General features: G+C 50.7%; 1 long non-coding RNA gene across 1 annotated transcript; it reads right to left on the reverse strand.

Annotated features, from left to right (window-relative positions):
* Window positions 1-13,409: 13,409 nt before the first annotated feature.
* On the reverse strand, window positions 13,410-18,118 carry LOC120385022. Its single transcript, XR_005589213.1, has 3 exons — window positions 18,070-18,118; window positions 13,513-13,653; window positions 13,410-13,435 (listed from the first exon to the last, which is right to left on the reverse strand). It is a non-coding gene; the product is annotated as an uncharacterized LOC120385022 (long non-coding RNA).
* Between the last annotated feature and the right edge of the window lie 1,490 nt (window positions 18,119-19,608).

Here is a 19,608-nt window from a genome sequence, read left to right on the forward strand (position 1 = left end):
ACACGGGCGAGAAACCTTATGAATGCTCTGAGTGTGGGAAACGCTTCATTGATAGTTCAACCCTCATCTCATATCATAGAATCCACACAGGAGAGACGCCTTACACATGCGCTGAATGCGGGAAAAGCTTCAATCAGAGCTCAAACCTTATCAAACATAGGAGAATCCACACAGGTGAGAAACCTCATGGATGCTCTGAGTGTGGGAAACACTTCATTCATCGTTCAGCCCTCATCTCACATCAGAGAATCCACACAGGAGAGAAGCCCCACATATGCTCAGAGTGCGGGGAAAGCTTCAATCAGAACTCTACCCTGATTGCACATCAGAGAATCCACACAGGAGAGAGACGCTACACATGCTCTGAGTGTGGGAAAAGTTTCAATCAGAGCTCAAACCTTATTAAACATCAGAAAATCCACATGGGGTATGTCTACACTACTGGATTATTCCGATTTTACAGAGACCGATTTTTGGAAACATTGTATAAAGTCGAGTGCACGTGGCCACACTAAGCACATTAATTCAGCGGTGTGCATCCATGTACCGAAGCTAGCGTCGAATTCTGGAGCGTTGCAATGTGCGTAGCTATCCCATAGTTCCCATAGTCTCTTCTGCCCATTGGAATTCTGGGTTGAGATACCAATGAATGATGGGGCAAAAACAGTGTCGCAGGTGATTCTGGGTAAATGTCATCAGACAATCCTCCCTCCGTGAAAGCAATGGCAGACAATTATTTCACACCCTTTTCCCTGGATTGCCCAGGCAGATGCCATAGCACGGCAACCATGGAGCCCATTCAGCCTTTTTTCACTGTCACCGTATGTCTACTGGATGGTGCTGGCAGATGCGGTGCTGCAGCGCTACACAGCAGCATCCCCTTCCCTTCCCTTGCAGATGGTGCAGCATGACTGATCTCCGTCATCGTCGTCCCCTGATTGCTCCTGGCTGGCCTCGGTGACGTCGGCCGGGGGCGCCTGGGCGAAAATGAGAATGATTCCCCAGGTCATTCTCTTCTTTAAGTTTTGTCTCCTGGAGATTCACTCCTGCCTGGAATATCATAGCAGCTGGAGGCTGCCCTCCCCTCCCTCCTTTGATCTCTGCTTGCAGAGGCAATAAAGTCAGTGTTGTTTCAAATTCATGCATTCTTTATTACTTCATCACACAAATGGGGGATAACTACTACAGTAGCCCAGGAGGGGTGGGGGAGGAGGGAAGCAATGGGTGGCGTTGTTGCAGGGGCACCCCCTAGAATGGCATGCAGCTCATCATTTCTGTGGGATATCTGGGGCTCTGATCTGGAGCGGCCATTTGCCTCTCTGGTTTTTTAGTAGGCTTGCCTGATATTCTAGGCAGGACTGACTCTCCCTTTAGACAAAACTTGAAGAAGAGAATGACCTCGGGAGTCATTCCCATTGTTGTCCATGCGCCCCCGGCTGACCTCACCGAGGCCGGCCAGGAGCACCCATGACAGCAGCAGACGGTACAGTATGACTGGTAACAGTCATTGTCAACTTGCAATGCAGCAGACGGTACAGTAGAGCTGGTCACCCTCTCGGCTAATTTGCAAAAGGCAAAGGGATGATGCTGTGTAGCGCTGCAGTACCGCATCTGTTAGCAACATCCAGTAGACATACGGTGACATTGAAAAAAGGCGGGAAATAATTTTTTTCCCTTGGTTTCACAGAGGGAGGGTTGGGGGGCTGATGACATATACCCTGAACCACCCGCAACAATGTTTTTGACCCTTCAGGCTTTGGAAGCTCAGCCAAGAATTCAAATGGTTTTCGGACAGTGCGGGAACTGTGGGATAGCTACAGTCGTCAGTCGCTCCTCCCTCCGTGAGCGTCCATTTCGTTCTTTGGCTTTCTGTTACGCTTGTCTCAGCTCCTTAAGTTTCACGCAGCACTGGGCCGAGTTCCTGTTGTGGCCTCTGTCCATCATGGCCTTGGAGATTTTTTCAAATGTTTTGGCATTTTGTCTTTTGAACGGAGTTCTCGTAGAATAGATTCATCTCCCCATACAGAGATCAGATTCAGTATCTCCCGTACGGTCCATGATGGAGCTCTTTTTTGATTCTGGGACTGAATGGTCACCTGTGCTGATCAGTGCTCCACGCTGGGCAAATAGGAAATTAAATTCAAAAGTTCCTGGGGCTTTTCCTATCTACCTGGCCAGTGCATCCGAGTTCAGATTGCTGTCCAGAGCGGTCACAATGGTGCACTGTGGGATAGCGCACGGAGGCCAATACCGTTAGATTGCAGCCACACTAACTCTAATTCGAAATGGCAAAACCGATTTCAGCGCTACTCCCCTCATCAGGGAGGAGTGCAGCTATCGATATTAAGAGCCCTTTATATCAAAATATAGGATTTCCTCGTGTGTTCTGGTTCAGCGTTAATTTGGTTTAAAACGCTGCTATATTCGAAATAAACTCGTAGTGTAGACCAGGAAGGAAGGAAAACCTTCAATCAGAGCTCAAGCCTTATTAGACATCAGAAAATTCACATGAGAGAGAACTGTAATAAATGCCTTGACTAGGGTTGGCCAAAGATTTTTTTTTTAAATCACATTTGTTAATTCCCCACAAAGTGATCTTCACATCATCTTCACCGTGGTCTCTCAACTCCTGCAGATGGGTTGCCTGCTTCTGCCTTTTGCAGCTGACCCTTCTTTGGGGTCAATCCTGCGTTCTTTTCTATCAACTTTTTTCCTTTTGAGTCGTAGGAGTGTGTGTCCCTCCAGCTAGGAATGTTCATCAGCTCCAGGTGCGGGGAGAGAGAGGTTTGATCCCAACAAGCTACACTGAGGCAAAAACTACCTGGGCCTTCCATCCACTAGGGCTGCACATGGTGTTGGCTGCTCAAGTTAGTGACCTTGGTGTAAAAAGACAGTTATAGTTGTAGTGCAGCTGCAGCCCAGGTGCAGTGGTTGGCATTAGCTTTCCCTTTGACCTGACCTAAACTCCATCACTTTTCCTAGTCTAAACAAACCCTGAGCATCACGGTTATACTGTTCCCCCATTTCAAAGCAATTGTTAGTCATCAACAAATTGTTTCGTTCCCAGTTGCTCTGATGTTGCTTCAGGTTGTGCTGGAGAACAAATTGTTACTTCCACTTTTCTCACTTAAAATATATTGAACTATAACAAAGAGATGGAACTGGGAGAGAGAGCTCAGTGGTTTGAGCATTGGCCTGCTAAACCTAGGGTTGCGAGTTCAGCCTTTGAAGGGACGATTTGGGGCAAAAATCTGGGGATTGGTCCTGCTTTGAGCAGGGGGGTTGAATTCAATGACCTCTTGAGGTCCCTTCTAACCCTGATATTCTATGAACAGGGCAGGGATAGGGAAAATGTCACTTCACCCTCTCTAACAACAGAAGAAGCTAGGGTAAGTCAGAGGCTTCCTATCACCATCCAAACCATTCAGTTGGGAAGGTCAATATATTTTCTAAAGGGCTGTGAAGAAGATTCCCTGGTAAATGACTTGGAACTAAGGTTAGGGGAGTGGGTGGGTGAGATTCTGTGGCCTGCATTGTGCAGGAGGTCAGACTAGATGATCATAATGGTCCCTTCTGACCTTAAACTCTATGAGACTATAAGATACCCATGCATTTGGCCCCAAAGCAGTTGTGGCCCAGGCCCTGCAGGAGGTTGCTCGTGAAGAGATCTCCTTCCTAATCAGGTGCGGGTTGCCTGTTATTTGGGAAATGCAATTCCCATCTAGGTAGGGAAGAGGAAAATGGAAGTGATGTTTCTGTTCAGTCACCCCTGGGCGATGCTGCAAATATGTAGAAAATGAAATCCGTGTTGAATGTGATATAGCTGCAGAAAGAGACCTATTTTCCATAGATACCTGACATTTGGTGTTTTACAAGGATTCTAAGCCACACCTGAATTTAGTCCCTAATTTAAATCTGTGCCACCAGATTAAAGAAATAAAGGGCATATTTGGGGAGGAGGAGTTATACTTCACTATTGCTACTGATCTTTTATGTGCTTGGTGAAGAATTCTACACCAGAGAAGTATAAAATTACTCCAAGAAAAGTCAAAGGTTTGACAAGGACTCAGGTAGAAATCGCATGTACTAGTGGTTGATTTTTCGCCCCAGTGATGGAAGCTATGGTGACCTGTGGCCCAGGTAAACTATTTTTAGAATGCTGCTCCCTAGTTAAGTGGCATTGGTCTCACTCCTAAAGGATGCCATTATTAAATTGGGAACAACTGTCTTTTACCATTTGGATCCAAAGTTTCATGAAGCACAGAGAGAAACATCTGATTGCTTAAGAGCCAATCCATGCCTATGGGTCCCAATCTAGCTGCCTTTTGGACAAGAAGCAGTTCCATGCTGGGCAAATTATGGTAGCTAATGAGGGAATGTATCAGATTCCAAGTTCAGACTGCAGGATACATGAATGCTGAGTCCTGACTCTGTGGTTTGGTCTCTTAGTTTTGCTATTAAGTCTTATGCATTTGTATCACTTCTCCACCTGTTGCTACTCTGAAGGATTAGAAAATGTGATAATAGAACACAGGTGTTTTTTCTCATGATGCAGCCTTCCCACGTAGCGTGAGAGCCCTTCCACCTACACTTATGGGAGAAGACCCAGGGCGAAATGAACTCACATAAATGGAAGACTCCTAGGTTATTGTAGAATGTGACTTCACACAAAACTCAATGGTGGAAATGGGAATTAAGAAAACTGCCCTATAGGTTTATATTTTGTAATCTTTGAATAAGTTGTTACCAGTGACAATGAAATTAAACATGAAGTTAATTAGTGTAAAGTAAGAGGCTGATTATGTGATAACTTTCAGTGTTACTATATAATTCAGGTTTTCTTCTAGTTCTCTCCCCGCCCCTCCTACTATATTGGAAATGGTGGCTAATCCTGAAAAGTAAAACCTCACTCCAAAGGAATTAGAGCGGGGGAACATGTGGGAGAAATAGCATGTATGAAAATAGAGCCCCAGTGTAGACTGTAATTATTTCTCTTTCAAATGGAATTTATTTTGATAAACTTTAAAATAAATATTCTGTGAAGAGGAAAATTGCTTGAGTCAAGATGTATAACCTTCTACCGAGTTAGAGGGTAACAGCCACATAGTCCCCAATTTGCTTGTTTGCTAAACAAAGACACATCGGGCGGGAGAGGTCAGAATTTAAAATGTTGATGGATGCAGGATGATTGATTTTTGCAACCGGTTATTTTTATTGGTGCTGAGACCGTTTTTCCTTTTGAGGAGGCAGCTGTTAGAGCCCAGCTGCTTACCCCTCAGGCCTGGCCATGGAAACCTCCCCGTAACTGGCCTTTGTTTCTTTCACGTTTGATACCTTTGGGGTTCACACGTCCACACTGCATGCGGTTTACGGCAGCAGATACTTTGAGAAAACTGCCGGGCTCAGTCGGGCTCTTCCAAACTGACGTTGGCCCAAACTCTGCCTCACTTCATCTAGAGTGGGACATGTCTGTATCGAAGGATTGGTTCACACCTGATTTGCCCAGACACCTCGCAGGAGGTGTGGTAAGATGGGGTAAGCTGGAATCTACAACGATAAAGTAAAAGGTAAGGGTGGGAGTCCTTCAGCTTTCAGCTCAACAAGCGTGTTCTGTTCATTCTCTCTGAAGCATCTGGCACTGGTCACTCTCAGGCAGCACACTGGGCTAGATGGCCCATTGGTTTGACCTAGTATGACCTGTCTTGTGTTCTTATGTAAGTCATCTAAGGAGACTGACTTCCAGGATCCCAGGACTGATCCCCTCTGGGAATGAAGCACAACAGTGACAGGCTGTGCAGCCTGCACTAGTCTCCTGTACCTGAAAAGCCTGCTAGCCCGAAGTGCTGGGCCAGCTATGCCAGTACCTGGTTCCTCAACTGCAGCTACAGGTCCTGCTCCATGTGACTCCAAAGCCAAAGAGCTGCAGAGATCCAACCCCTCATAATCTTTGCCATTTATTTTCCTTTTCTATTATTAGTGATGCAATAGTGAAATCTAAGGAGAAAACTAATTCACTTTGAGGCTGTGGGCTAAATATAAGCAATAATTTGGTTTCAGTATTGAAATGTTCAGCTCTCCAAATTTGGGATGCACTGCCGGGTGAAAACCTCTGATTGGGGTTTTGGTACCACTAAATATGCACCTGCCTCCTTGGGTTGCTGTTCTAGGATTTATAAGGGTTGATTTTCTGCTGTATTCTTCTGATGGTTTGACTAAATTGATGACTTGATTCCAACGCAATATCCTAGTTAACTCGTTGATTTACTGATTTGACCTGAACTTTATCACTGTATTGTTTAACCTTTCATTAGCTAGTCGTTTAGCCTTAGCGATGTATGTTCTTGGTTGTATTTGTTCATGTTAATAAAACATGAAACTGGGATATTGAGTCATTTCTTTCAATAAGCAACAAGGGCTGGAACTGTGGAGAATGTGAACGGAGATCAGACATTGGACGTCTGAGCCTTATCAGATTTGTCTAAATTAACAGTGTGTTTCCCAAAGGGGAGCAATGGAGGGGGCATCTATCTTAGCTCCAGCTGCGGCCGGGTGGGGAGGGAGAGCTCAGACCATCACAAGGGAAAATAAGCTCCCCTACCCAGGCTTTCAGGAATTTCGGGAGGGGTGCAGTGTGTCTGAGTGAGGAGAGATCAGTGAGGTGGGGCTGATCTGAGTAGGGGTCAGGGGTCTTGCTCTGCAGCCACTCTCATGGCCCTGCCCAATCCTTACCCCAGTCTGATTTGCCCAGGGTTGGGCCTTGTCAGGCCAAGATGGGGTTGGAGCTCTGGTTGGAAGGGCTGTAAAGGTAGTGAACAGTTTGTAGATTTCAGCCAGCAGGGTGTTGGTAGAGTAAATGTGTGTGTGTTAAAGGGACGCTGCTGACAGAGGACAGGATGAAGGTGGTGCAGGCAACTGTAACTGCGTCTCCTGCTTTTCAGAAGTTTGAGTTTTGCGGCTGCAGAGGTTCTGCAAGGGGCTGATATTGCTCCAGCCAATCTTAACTCTGCATTAAGGAAGGGTTTTGCCCTTTAATGATTAATTCTCCTCAGTACTAACTGGGCTCTGAGGCTGACCCCAAGCTAAATGCTTAGAAAGAAAACAATGAAAATATCAACTGTCCATGACTCGTTTAAAACAAATCCTGTCCCTCCTGTCTGCACTGGCAATGATGAGAGAAACCAAGCCAAGTGATTCATTGCCTCCGGAGAAGTTTAACCACTTCCATTCTCTGTATCTTTACTGTAACGGAAAGGAACAAGAAAAGCAAACGGAGTTCACAGAGAAAAAGTGGCAGATTTCTTTTCTCTCCAAAGCTCTGAGAGCAAACCCTGTTCTCCACATGACCCTCTTCTTTATATTTAACTCCTCCCCATTGGGCTGGATTACTGCTAGTAGCACATCCTCGCTCTGCTTCCTTCAGCGTCTCAGTGTGATTACGATTAGATGAGTAATGTCCGTCCTTTCCCCTTCAACCTGCAAAGGAAACTTCTGCTTCACCACACCAGCTAACAAGAAGTCATGAAAGCAGTTTCCTTGGGAATCCAGTCCTTGTATTACCACCAAAAACACTAGACTGAGAAATGAGTGGTTCTTTAAAATCAATGTCTTCAACTAAGGCCTGGTCTACACTAGGTGGGGGGGGGGTCGATCTAAGGTACGCAACTTCAGCTACGTGAATAGCGTAGCTGAAGTCGAAGTACCTTAGCTAGAATTACTTACCCGTCCTCACGGCGCGGGATTGACGTCCACGGCTCCCCTGTCGACTCCGCTACCGCCACTCACTCTGGTGGAGTTCCGGAGTCAACGGGAGCGTGTTCAGGGTTCGATATCGCATCTAGATGAGACGCGATATATCGAACTCCGAGAAATCGATTGCTACCCGCTTATCTGGCAGGGAGTGAAGACATACCCTAAGAGGCTATATTCTGATCTCACAGGACCAGCCGCCCACCCAGGTCAATATATAACTTAGATATTTCCCCAAAATCACATTGATGCCAATCCTTCAGTATCTAAATGCTAAAGGTTTATTTATAGAAAGAAAGAAAGAAAGAAAGAAAGAAAGAAAGAAAGAAAGAAAGAAAGAAAGAAAGGTGAGAATTAAAATTGGTTAAAGGAATCAAATACAATAATTGCAAAGTTCTTGGTTCAGGCTTATAGCAGTGATAGAATAAACTGCTGGCTTGATAAGTCTTTGGGTGCTTCCAAGTCACTGGAAGTGCCTCTCCCTTGGTTAGATGCTCCCATTAGTATAAGTCCATAGTCCAGATGTTTGAGCAGGAAAGAGGCTGGAGCAGGCTAGAGGCACAGTGGAGATGTTTCCAGGGCCTCTTTTAACTTCTGCCATATGAAGGGAAACCCATTGTTTCAAAGTCCTCAGCACAGCTAGTGGAAAATCACAGGTGAAAGATGGGAGCTTGGAGTCACATGGGCAAGTCCCTGTCCATGCCCCATTTTGCTCAGTCATTGCAGGATGGATACTTTGCAGGATACGTCAGATAGAACATTCACAGAAAAGTCCGTTCAGTGTAGATGGGTGCCTCCCATGGTCCATTGTGAATTAAGTGTCCGTTCGATGGGCCACTCACTGGCTAACAGCTCACTTCAGCGGATGCATAGAATGGAACACAGAAAGAAGATATTTATACATACAGAGACCGTGAAAGGTGGAAGTAGCCATACCAACTCTAAGAGGCCAATCAACTGAGATGAGCAATCATCAGCAGGAGAAAAAAACCTTTGAAGTGATAATCAAGATGACCCACAGAAGGTGTGAGGACACTTAACGTGGAGAAATAGATTCAATTAGTGAAATGACCCAACCATTCCCACTCTCTGTTTAAAACTAAGTTAATTTTATCTAATTTGCATATTAATTCAAGTTCAGCAGTCTCTCTTTGGAGTCTGTTTTTGAAGTTTTTTTGTTGCAAAATTGCCACCTTCAAGTCTGTCACTGAGTGGTTAGAGAGGCTGAAGTGTTCTCCTACTGGGTTTTGAATGTTATTCTTCCTGTTGTCAGATTTGTGTCCATTTATTCTTTTGCATAGAGACTGTCCGGTTTGGCCAATGTACCTATGGCAGAGAGGCATTGCTGGCCCATGATGGCATAGATCACTTTGGTAGATGTGCAGGTGAATGAGCCCCTGATGGCGTGGCCACTTTGGAGAAGTGGGGCTCCAGAGTGTCCAGCCCCTGCTGCTGTGCCAAGAAGCACAGACGTGGGACAGCATGGCGGAAGCTGAGCTGTTTGGTCCTGTCCTCCACTGGGCACAAGCTGTCATTGTCTCGCCAGGCTGGGACAATGGTCGGTCTTGGGGCTGGTCTATTTGCTCTGAACCCTCAGATCATGTGCTCTGATCCATGAACAGCACGTCAGGATCAAGGCACATGTCCTGGACCCCAGACCCCAGCTGCAGAAGCCTTGGTAGGATGGATGGAGTGGCCGTGAGGACAGGAACTGCAGTGTCCCTAGGACAGAAGAGCTGATTCCCTGAGGCTCCTCCTGTATCTCAGGGTCTCCCTAGAAAGGAGCCAGTGACTTTTCTCAGGGTCCCATGTCCTGCATCTCACAGGTGTTGGTTTCAGTCTCTCAGGCCCCAGCCAGGAGTGGTGCTCACTGTTAGTGCTTAATGCAAACGTGCAGAGCTCTGGCTGAGAGTCCCAGCTCCTTCCCTCTGCTCCCCTGCGCCCGCCCCAGGAGGCGTAAGGGTCCCAACATTGCACTGCACTGACAGCTCTGGGAACGTGGGGCGGCAGGTTCAAGCTGGGAGGACACAGCGGAAAGCAGGACTCTTCTAGTCTCTCCTTTGCAGCCCCTGACGGGGTTAAGGGAAATTCCGCCCCAGACCGGCCCATTCTACTCACCTCCAAGAGGTGCTGCAGCTTAGCTAGGGTGGGGTCTCAGTGAGCAGGCACCCGACCATGGCATCCAGCCTCTGTAAATAGGTGTTGTGCAGAGCCTGCAGAAGCGGGAACACCCGTCAGTCATGGGACATGGGGCTACACCAGTCACGGGACCAGGGGGTTCTCTGAGAGCCCTGGCCAGACCCAAAGGCACATCCTGGCCTCTCCCATTCACATCATTCCAAGGACACTTGGCAAGAGTTCCTAGTCGGATGCCTGCTGGCTCCTCAATCCTTGGCCTTAGCAGTTCTCTGTGCAGGGGCTGGTACCCAGCAGACTAGGGACCAGCCAAACTGCAATGGGTGGGAAGAAGGATCCCGGGAGAGTCAGGCAGCAGAACACAGAATGAGGAGAGGAAGGCTGGGATCAGCCACAGAGGGTAATACAATCTCCCCTGGAGGAAGGGGCCCTCCTGCCAGTGTGTCTCGGGCCTGGTCCCAGCTCTGCTCACTCCTCCCCTATTCTCAGCAGCTCCATCAAACCAAGGGAGCAGGGACCAGAGGCGGCTCCTGCTCCTGGGACAGGGAAGTAGGATCGTGACCTACCTGGAAGTGGGCGGTATCCTGCCCAGTGCCCATCGTGAAGATGGTGCAAGAAGAGCCCGCAGGAGGAGTGATTCCAGCTCCAGGGCAAGCAGCGGCTTCAGTTTGCTGCGGGAGAGAAGAGCCCGTGTTATCCTTGGCGGCACCGGAGTGGCGCTGGCACTGCCATGGCCATGACCCTCCCCGCAGTGATCCCCTCCCTACGGCCGCTGTAACGTTCCTGGATGAAATCACCCCCCAGCCAGGAAAGTGGAGACGTTCCCGCCTCCTCTGCTGGGGGATGGGAACAGCCACAGCTGGGGGTAATCTAGGCCGGAGAAGATCTGGGACTCCCGGCTCCAGACCCGATCAGCACCAGGGTTAAGGCAGCTGGATGGGACGGTCCTGGTACCTGAGGCTGCAAACTGCAGCCATGGAGCTGGAGATGATGGAGGTTGGCTCTGGCACCATGGGCAGATTTTCAATCAGCTCCTGAGAGACCCCAAGAAGATAAATTTGCATGTGAGACTCAGGCCCGCAGACCCACAGGCACTTTCCAGGAAGAGACCAAAGTGCTCTGCAGAAACAGCCAGTGTCCTCCCAACCCCAACCAGCTGGGCCCCCCATTCCTCCCATCCATCAAACTTCCTTCCCCCTCCCCTCCCCTCCGGCCTTACAATTCCCCCACTGCCAGCTCCCGATTGGTGTCAGAAGCTCTCCCTTCCCTGCTCCCCAGCCCTCAGCCACAGGAACCACTGTCCTCTGCTTCCCCCTCTGGCCCCACCAACTCTTTCTCTCGTTTCTGGGTCCCTTGCCCCAGGGGCCAGACACGGGGTCCCACTCACTGCAATGCTCTCCACGAGGGCCGCTTTGGAGACGTGGGGCTCCAGAGTGTTCAGCCCCTGCTGCTGTGCCAAGAAGTACAGACGTGGGACACTACGGAGGAAGCGGAGCTGTTTGGCCATCAACTAGGAGTGGGGTGGGGGGAGAGAGAGACAGTTAGGTAGGGACCTCCCCAACCCACCTACACCAGCTCCATGGCTCAGGAACCCCATGGAGTTGGACAGGGAAAGCCGCCCTGCTTCCCGATACCAGTGTCGCCCTGCACAGACTGGGGTTGTAACTGGGACAGTGTCTGTGGGGAGTGGACACCTTGGCCTGCGTGAGACAAATGCCCCCACTTTGGGGTGCCAGGTAACAAGGGAGCAGTTCCCCCCATTGGGGGTGATGGATTCTCTGGGACAAGACCCCCCTGTGTGGGTGGGGATGGAAGAAGGGGCAGGGCAGACTCAGGGGCAGCGCAGCTGTAAGATTTTTGTACCTCAGCTCTGCCCTGGAGGTAGTCCTGGATGACCCTGATGGTGTCTTGTTCAGGGGACACCTCCTCCTCCTCCTTCTCTTCTTCCTCCTCCTCAGCCCACTGCTGCTGGGCACTGGGGGTCTCTGCACCAGGAGAGCAGGAGAAAGGACAATCCCTGCTGCCACTGGGGATGCAGTGTAGAGAAATGGCTCAATGTCCCCCATCCTCAACAAGGAGCCCCATGGCACAGAGGGCCGCACCCTGCCCCTCCCAGAGACACCCTCAGGCCCATCAGCCTCAGGGCCCCGTGGCCATCAGCCCCCCCCCCCAACCTCATCAGGGGAGGCTGGAGCTCCCTGGACTCTGCCCAGCATCCCCTGCTACAGGGTGCAGCTGTGCCACCTCCACTGGTGTTAGTGGGGCTCCCATGTCTCTGTCCTGGCGTCTTGGTGACCCAATGGGTACAGGGTGTTATTAGTCCCCTACTGCCCCCATCCTTCCCCTGTCCCTGGGTCTCCCCTCACCTGCACAGAGGAGCCTTCAGCCTCAGGGCTGTCAGACCCCACAGAGGAGGTGCTGGCCCCTCAGGAGTAGGCAGAGCTGCCGGTCCCCATGCCGGGCCGCCCAGCTCCTGCTCGGCTGGCTGGGGGCTCCTCGGTGGCCAGGCTGGTGGATAGCTCCTGCTGGGCCTGGGGCTGGGCTCCTGGCTCCTCTGCTTCCTGGAAAGGAAGCCGCAGAGCCACCTTGCCCGGCTCCTGCCCTCGCCTGGGTCCCTCCTACATAGCATCACCGGGGCCATCTCCATTTGGGACCAGAAGGTGCCTCAGGGCCTGCTAAGGAGCTGGTCTTTTCCTCTTCCTCCAGAAGGTCAGGAGCTTCTCCACTTTGCCTGCCCACTGGCCTCTTCCTCGCCCGCGGGGACAGAGGCCACTCTCCTCCTGGGCAAGACGGACACTGCTCCCTACTGGCTCCAGAGCCACCTGCCCAGCCTTCCTCCTCAGCATCCGCTTCCACCGCACCATCCTGGAACTGAGTGGGAGCAGCCATGAGTCTGGGCTCAAGGCAGCTCTCATTAATGGGCCTGCCTGCTCCCCTGCCTACGTCCCCTCTGCTGAGGCAATTCCTCCTCCCCACACCCCACCCCAGGGCAGGGGCTGCTGTCCACACGCACTGGCAGCAGCTCACAGCACAGGCTGCTCCCAATGTTCCCCCTCACCCAATAGGGCCCTGTGAAACTGGGAGAGTCTCATTCTTTCAGAGCAATGGGGCTCTCCGTTAGTTTGGACAAGCCGCTCCCTCCACCCCAGTAGACCCCGCTCCCTCCCAGGCCAGAGAAGAGCGGAACCGGATAGTCCTAAATGAAAGTTCGTTCACACGGTGCCAATCCCAGGAGGGAGGAGTCGCCCTCAGTTCCCACTGATTTCACTGCTTGCCATTGTGGGTGTTCAGCACCTGGCAGGTTCTGCCCTCCCGAAAGACTCTCGACGTTGGGAACAATCTCCTGCAAGGGAAAGGCTGGGAGCCCTATTGCTGGGCCATTCCCACCCCACTGGCGATGGCTCTGGAGACCTCCACTCACTTGCTCTAGATGAGATGGAGCTGGATGGCAGATGCTCTCTTCCTCAATCTCCTCCACCCAGGTGGGCTGGAAAGGGTGCTGCACAATGCCCTGCCAGTAGGGTAGAGGTAGAAGCCAGGAGACCGAAAGTGGCTGTGAAAACAAGACAATGTTTTATTGCCAGGGAATGGATAAATTCAGCCTAGCAACTGGGGGTTCACAACACTCACCTACGGCCAGCAGGACACCCCCCATCTCCAGGTCTCCTAGCACCTCACGCACATTCCTGAAGCGTGACGGCCCAAGGGCTCTAGGGCATTTCTTCAGAGGTGTCGCCACTGTCGTCGTCTTTGCTGTTGTCATGTTCCATTCTATAGGAGTTTATAAAAATATGCTAATGAGTGTGAATATAATGTAACTGCAGTATGCTTCATGCAAAAGGTCTCTTGTAAGGTATCATTACAAGGCTTATAATCTACTGAGTGTGGTCATCCTATTTGTATAAATGTATCACTTTTGTATCTGTATCTGAGTGGAAGGGAACAAATGGGGCAGCCATCGTGAAATCCACTAGCTACCACCTGAGCTGGAACAAAGGCTGGACCAGGGGAAAGGAGTGTGAGGAGGGCTCCAGGGAGGCATGGCAAGGCCCAGCCCAGCCCAGCCGAGTGGCTCCCTCCAGTCCGTTCCCGACTGAGCGGCTCCCTTCGGCCTGGCTTCGTCCGCCCCTGCCTGGCCCCAGCTGAGTACCCCAGGCCCAGCCCGGTCCCAGCCTGGCCACGGCTGTTTTGACCATATATGGCCTGTGACGTTATGGGTGTAATATAATCTCTCATTGGAAGGCGACAGGGCCAGAAAGAGTTAATTAACTCACAGACTGACTTAACCCTTTAAAGACTGGTTAGGAAGATATGTAAAAATCCACCCACTTTCCTTTTGAAAGAGCCCGTGTGGATAGCTTTGAAAAGGTCTCAGATGGAGTAAGGGCTGTTAAGAAAGTTGAGCAGCTCTATAAGCAAGTGGCTGTGTTTGGCCAGCTGGTTGGGAAGACAATGGTGTTGGAACAGGAATGTCTCCATTCTGATTCTTTAAGTGAGCAGTCTGTGCTTCTGTGTTGATGCAAATTACTTGGCTGGCAGGAGAAGACTTGCTAATGGCTGTTAGCAAAGAGAGCCCACCCCATCAGCCAGTAAATTCTGTTAAGCAAGAAAAATCAGGGTTTGATCCTTCAGAACAAGGAGGAAGTTTGCAAAGGAAGCCACAGGTTCATGGGTGGCAAGTCTGTAGAAATTTTGGTGGTGCTCAGAACCCGCCCCCCAACTCTGCCCCCACCTGCCTAAGGCTCTGAGAGGGGTCTCGGCGGGGGAGGTCTGGGGTGCAGATCCTGGGCTGGGGATTAGGGTCCAGGGTGCAGGCTTTGGGATGGAGTTTGGGTGCTGGGTGCAGGCTCTGGGCTGGGGCAGGGGGTGGGTGTGCAGGAGGGTGAAGGGTGCAGGCTTTGGGACGGAGTTTGGGGTTGGTATGGGGTGTGTGGGAAGGGGGTGCACCTTCTGGGAAGGAGTTTGGGGATAGGAGGGAGTACAGGGGTGAGGGCTGTGGAGCTGAGGATGAGGATTCATGATGTGGGGGCGCCGGACTGGGTCAGAGGATAAGGGTGCAGGGGGATGAGGTTTGGGGCTGAGGATGAGGAGTTCATGCTGCAGGGGCGCTCAGGGATGGGGCTGAGGATTAGGGTGCAGGGGGATGAGGGTTGGGGCTCAGGATTAGGGTGTGGGGGGATGAGGGCTCTGGCTGGGGTTGAGGATTAGGGTGCGGGGGGATGAGGGCTCCGGCTCGGGCTGAGGATTAGGGTGCAGGGGGATGAGGGCTCTGTCTGGGGCGGAGGGTTTGGGGCTTTGGAGAGGCTCAGGGTAAGGGCCGGGGCCCTATCCAGGCAGGGCCGGGGGAGAGACCCAGCTCCAAATATTGCTGGAGCAGGGCACCCGGCCCCTGAATATTCCTGGAGCCCGGGCACCGCAGGTGTATATAACCTGCCGCCTATGCACGGGTTAACCCTATAAGGTGCAAACCCCAATGGTATTGAGCCAAAGGTGTGGCATGATGACAAAAATGATTGTAGGTGGACCCTTGCAATGAATTTGTTGTTATCACTAATGGTAATTTTTGTAACTATTGTGTTGCTATTACCAAGAACTGTAAAAATGTTCCAGCTAAGGTGACCAGATGTCCCCATTTTATAGGGACAGTCCCAATATTTGGGGCTTTTTCTTATATAGGCTCCTATTCGCCCCACGCCCTGTCCTGATTTTCACACTTGCCGTCTGGTCACCCACATGTGTGGGTCCCAGCTGCTCCTGCTCCCCTCACTGAAGCAGGTGTGCAGGGTTACTGCCCTGGGAACTGCAGGGCATCAGTGGACATGGGGCTGGCTGGAGGCAGGGCAGGGGCTGACTGGAGGTAGGGTCTGGCTGCAGGCAGGGCACCAGGTGCAGGGCTGGTGCGGGCAGGACAGGGTGTGCGGCAGGGGCGGGCAGGAGACAGGCTGGCTGAGGGCAGGGAGTGCGGGGCTGGCTGGAGACCGGGGCTGGAGGCAGGGCAGGGAATGCGGGGCTGGCTGGAGACGGGCCGGTCAGGCAGGGCTGGTGCAGGCAGGGGCTGGCTGCGGACAGGGGCTGGCTGCGGACAGGGGGTGCAGCCCACCCTGTACGGTGGTTGCCCCCTCTTCCTCCCTCCCCCACCAGGGTAGCAGCAGCAGCCCGGGCTCAGGGGCTATTTAAAGGGCCCAGGGCTCCCCTGCTTCTACCGCCCCAGCCCTTTAAATAGCCGCCAAAGCTGCACCACTTCCCCAGAGCTCCCCAGACCCTTTAAATACCCCCCGCCCGGAAGAAGCCGTGTTATACCAATATAATAAAAACCAACAGGATCTAATTAAGAGGGATAAGGCAAAGATGCCACATTTATTGTAAATACCATAACAAAACAAAAGACAACAGTAAACAACGTTGTTTTACTACTTATTTCTATCACTACTTATTCCTTATACACACACACACACACACACACACATATATTCATTCACACAATCATTCATTCAGGTTCTGTACAGATGTTATAGTTACCAGCCTAGACATTGCTCATGCCAAGTTACTGGCCAGGTATCTTGGTCATGAGGATGGAGCCAAGTCTGTGTCAGATGCATTTGATGCTCCTGGAGGCTGGCAGCAGAACCATAGACTCAGGCTGTGGCTACACTTAGCACTTCAAGCGCTGCTGTGGTAGTGCTGCTGTGGCAGCGCTTTGAGCGCTAAGTGTAGTCAAAGCACCAGCGCTGGGAGAAAGCTCCCTGCGCTGTCCATCTCCACCTCCTGTGGGAATAGCGGACAGCGCTGGGGCGCGCTCCCAGCGCTGAGGCTGACCACACTGGCGCTTTGCAGCGCCGCAATTTGCAGCGCTGGAGAGGGTGTGTTTTCACACCCTGCTGCAGCGCTGCAAATTTGTAAGTGTAGCCAAGCCCTCAAAGTCCTCAGTCTTTAGAGTCCAGTTTGATAGGAATTTATTCCTAGGTCAGTCCATGAGTTGCTTCATTTTGCTGTTGCTAAATCAATCAGCAGGTGGCTGGCTCCATTCTGTCAGATGCTTGTTTTCCTTCCTTTGAGGTAGTGGGGTCATCTGGTTGATCCCACTTGACACCTTCTTCAGCCGACACTGAATTCTTCAGGCTGGTAACTCCTACCCATTCATTCATTGTTTAAACTAGGCATGCATTCACATACATTCTCTATCTTAATTACATCTAGTTCACTGTCTTTTTACCTTTAGGGGTGTTACCAATTTATGTGACCCTCCCTGTCTTTTAACAAGCAAAGATAAAGTGAGATGAAAACTTACAGAGGGTGGGGATCTCTATTTATACACTATAACAGCTACTGTTTTGGCTTACTTAGAGATAATTAATGTTTAACAAGTTTTATACAAAGTATTTCTTTGAGCTTAACAAGTTTTATACCAAGTATCTCTTTGAGCAGGCTTCACACAGATACAGCTGGTGGCTTGCAGGTTAGAGGCTAAATGTTGGGAATCACAAATTTACTTCTAACATAAACCTTAAGTTATAAAGTATTAATTAACAATAAATTAATAAATCATTTCTTTTATAAACCATGTTTAATATAAACCTTCTTTAATATCCCTACAGCCGGGCCACCCCGGTACAGCGCACCGGCTCTTGCCAGTACACTGTACTGGGGCTTGGGCACAGGGCCCTCTAGGGGCGGGGCCCGATTCAGAGGAATTGGTTGAATTGGCCTAAAGCTGGCCCTGCTGGCTCCAGCCTTTTATAGGCAGAGGCTGGCTGGTGTGTCACACAATCTCTTTATTACTCGCCTGAGATGGGTCACCTGTTACTTGTGGCTCTGAATATGCATATAAGGAAAAATCCCAAAAGGTCTGACCATCTATGGCCATCAGGTAGCAGTGATATGGAAGTGCCATCACCACAGCAGTGACCATAAAGTCAGGTGTTTTGACCACCTATGGCCTGTGATGTTATGGGCGTAATATAATATCTTATTCAGCCAATCACTCAGACAAAGAAGTTGTTTATATCTGCAGAAGATAATGCTGCCTGCTTCTTGTTTACACTTCTCTGCACGAGATGTCACTATTGTTTCATTGGCAATGGAGTGTGATGTCACAGACTGTGTACATCATCATGTAATGACTGACTGCACCACCACTTTTAAACCACTTGGTTTGCACCCATGCCCTTAATCCTGTCCTAAAATTACCTTTTCATGTCACTAAGCTCTCTTCTTGCTGTTGGGTACTGTAGGTGTGAGGCAGGGCGGGTTGGGAGAAGAAATATTCTTTATCTGAAGAAGTGATCTGTATGAGGAAAACATTTGAAAACTTGTTTACTGAGTAATGTGAGTTCTTCACTCTACTTGATAGCATTTCTCTGCTTGTAACATGAACTTGTGAACACCACATCCAAGCAATTCCAAAATTCCAGGAATATTCTAGGCATCAGTGAGCAGAACCGTATTGGTTTTGGTGAAAATTGGAATGGGAAATAGACCAGTCATGCTTAAGTTAGGTTTGGCGCCTAACTCCTATTGAAATCAGTGGGTGTTATGCACCTAATCTGCTGGTGCAATTTTCAAAAGCACCTTTAAGCATCTGTTTGCATCTTAAGCACCTAAATATCTTTGAAACACTGGTCCTTCATCTCTGCCTCAGTTCCCCATCTATAAATGGAGGTTAATAATACTTTATCCTACTGTTTGCCTATCTTGTCTATTTGTTTAGATTGTATTTGAGGCACAGGACAATCTCTTACTATGTTTTGTAATGGGACCCTGAATTTTGGTTGGGACATCTAAACACTACCATAAAACAAAAATGATCAGCCCCATAATATAAAGGCCCACCAATGATCTATTTTTCAGGGCAAGTCACAGGCCCAGCTGCCTCAGAGGAAAGTCTGAGAAACACAATATCAAACAATTATGGATTAACCTGCCCATAGGAGAAGTTTCTTCCTGACCCTATCAGTTGGTGGTAGGCTTATATCCTGAAGCATAAGGATTTATATCCCTTCTACATTTTGTATACCAGCGAAGTTTGGATGATATGGTCCATATAAATGTCTAATCCTTTTCTGAATCAGCAGCGTCTCACCCAGGAAACTCAACGCCAATATCCTGAGGAGAGAGAGACACACACAATCAGACAGAGACTTAGGGCTTCCCCACCTTTAGCAACAACTGAAACCCCCTCCCCACAGAGGCATGTCCTGATTTTATTTGCCCCCATGTTAATCCAGCCCAGAGCCTGCCCCCGGCCTGGTGACAGTGAGTGAGGGCGGGGAGGAGGGGGCCGGCGTGAGCAGGGCAGGGCCTCGGGGAGGGCCACGGCAGATCCGGGGCTGCTCTGAGGTCACAAAGGGCCCGTGGGCGCGAAGAGGCTGCAGCCCGGAACTGCCGGACAACGCACAGCTTGACTCTGCCCCTCGGTCCCTGCGCTGCAGGGCGGGACCTCGCCCGGCCCGCGGCCCCAGGCCGCGCTCGTGGGGCTGCTCCCGGCAGCTCAGCCCCTGCCCCACCTGCTGCTGCCCCCAGGCCCCGCTGAGGTGTGAAGCCCTTTCCTCCGCGCTGCCTCTGCCCTATGACCCCCGCCCCAGCCCGGCTCCCGGGGCAGGGCGCGGCAGGCTGGGCCTGGCGCCTGGCACTGGGGTCTGAGCCCCCAGCCCGTCTTGAGCCGCCACTCACCGTCCGCCTCAGCGCTCCTCGGACCTGCCCGCCCGGCCGCCGGCTGCCCGCGCCCCG

The sequence above is a fragment of the Mauremys reevesii genome, linkage group 17 (genome assembly GCF_016161935.1).
Source record: "Mauremys reevesii isolate NIE-2019 linkage group 17, ASM1616193v1, whole genome shotgun sequence".
In the NCBI taxonomy this organism is placed as follows: Eukaryota; Metazoa; Chordata; order Testudines; family Geoemydidae; genus Mauremys; species Mauremys reevesii.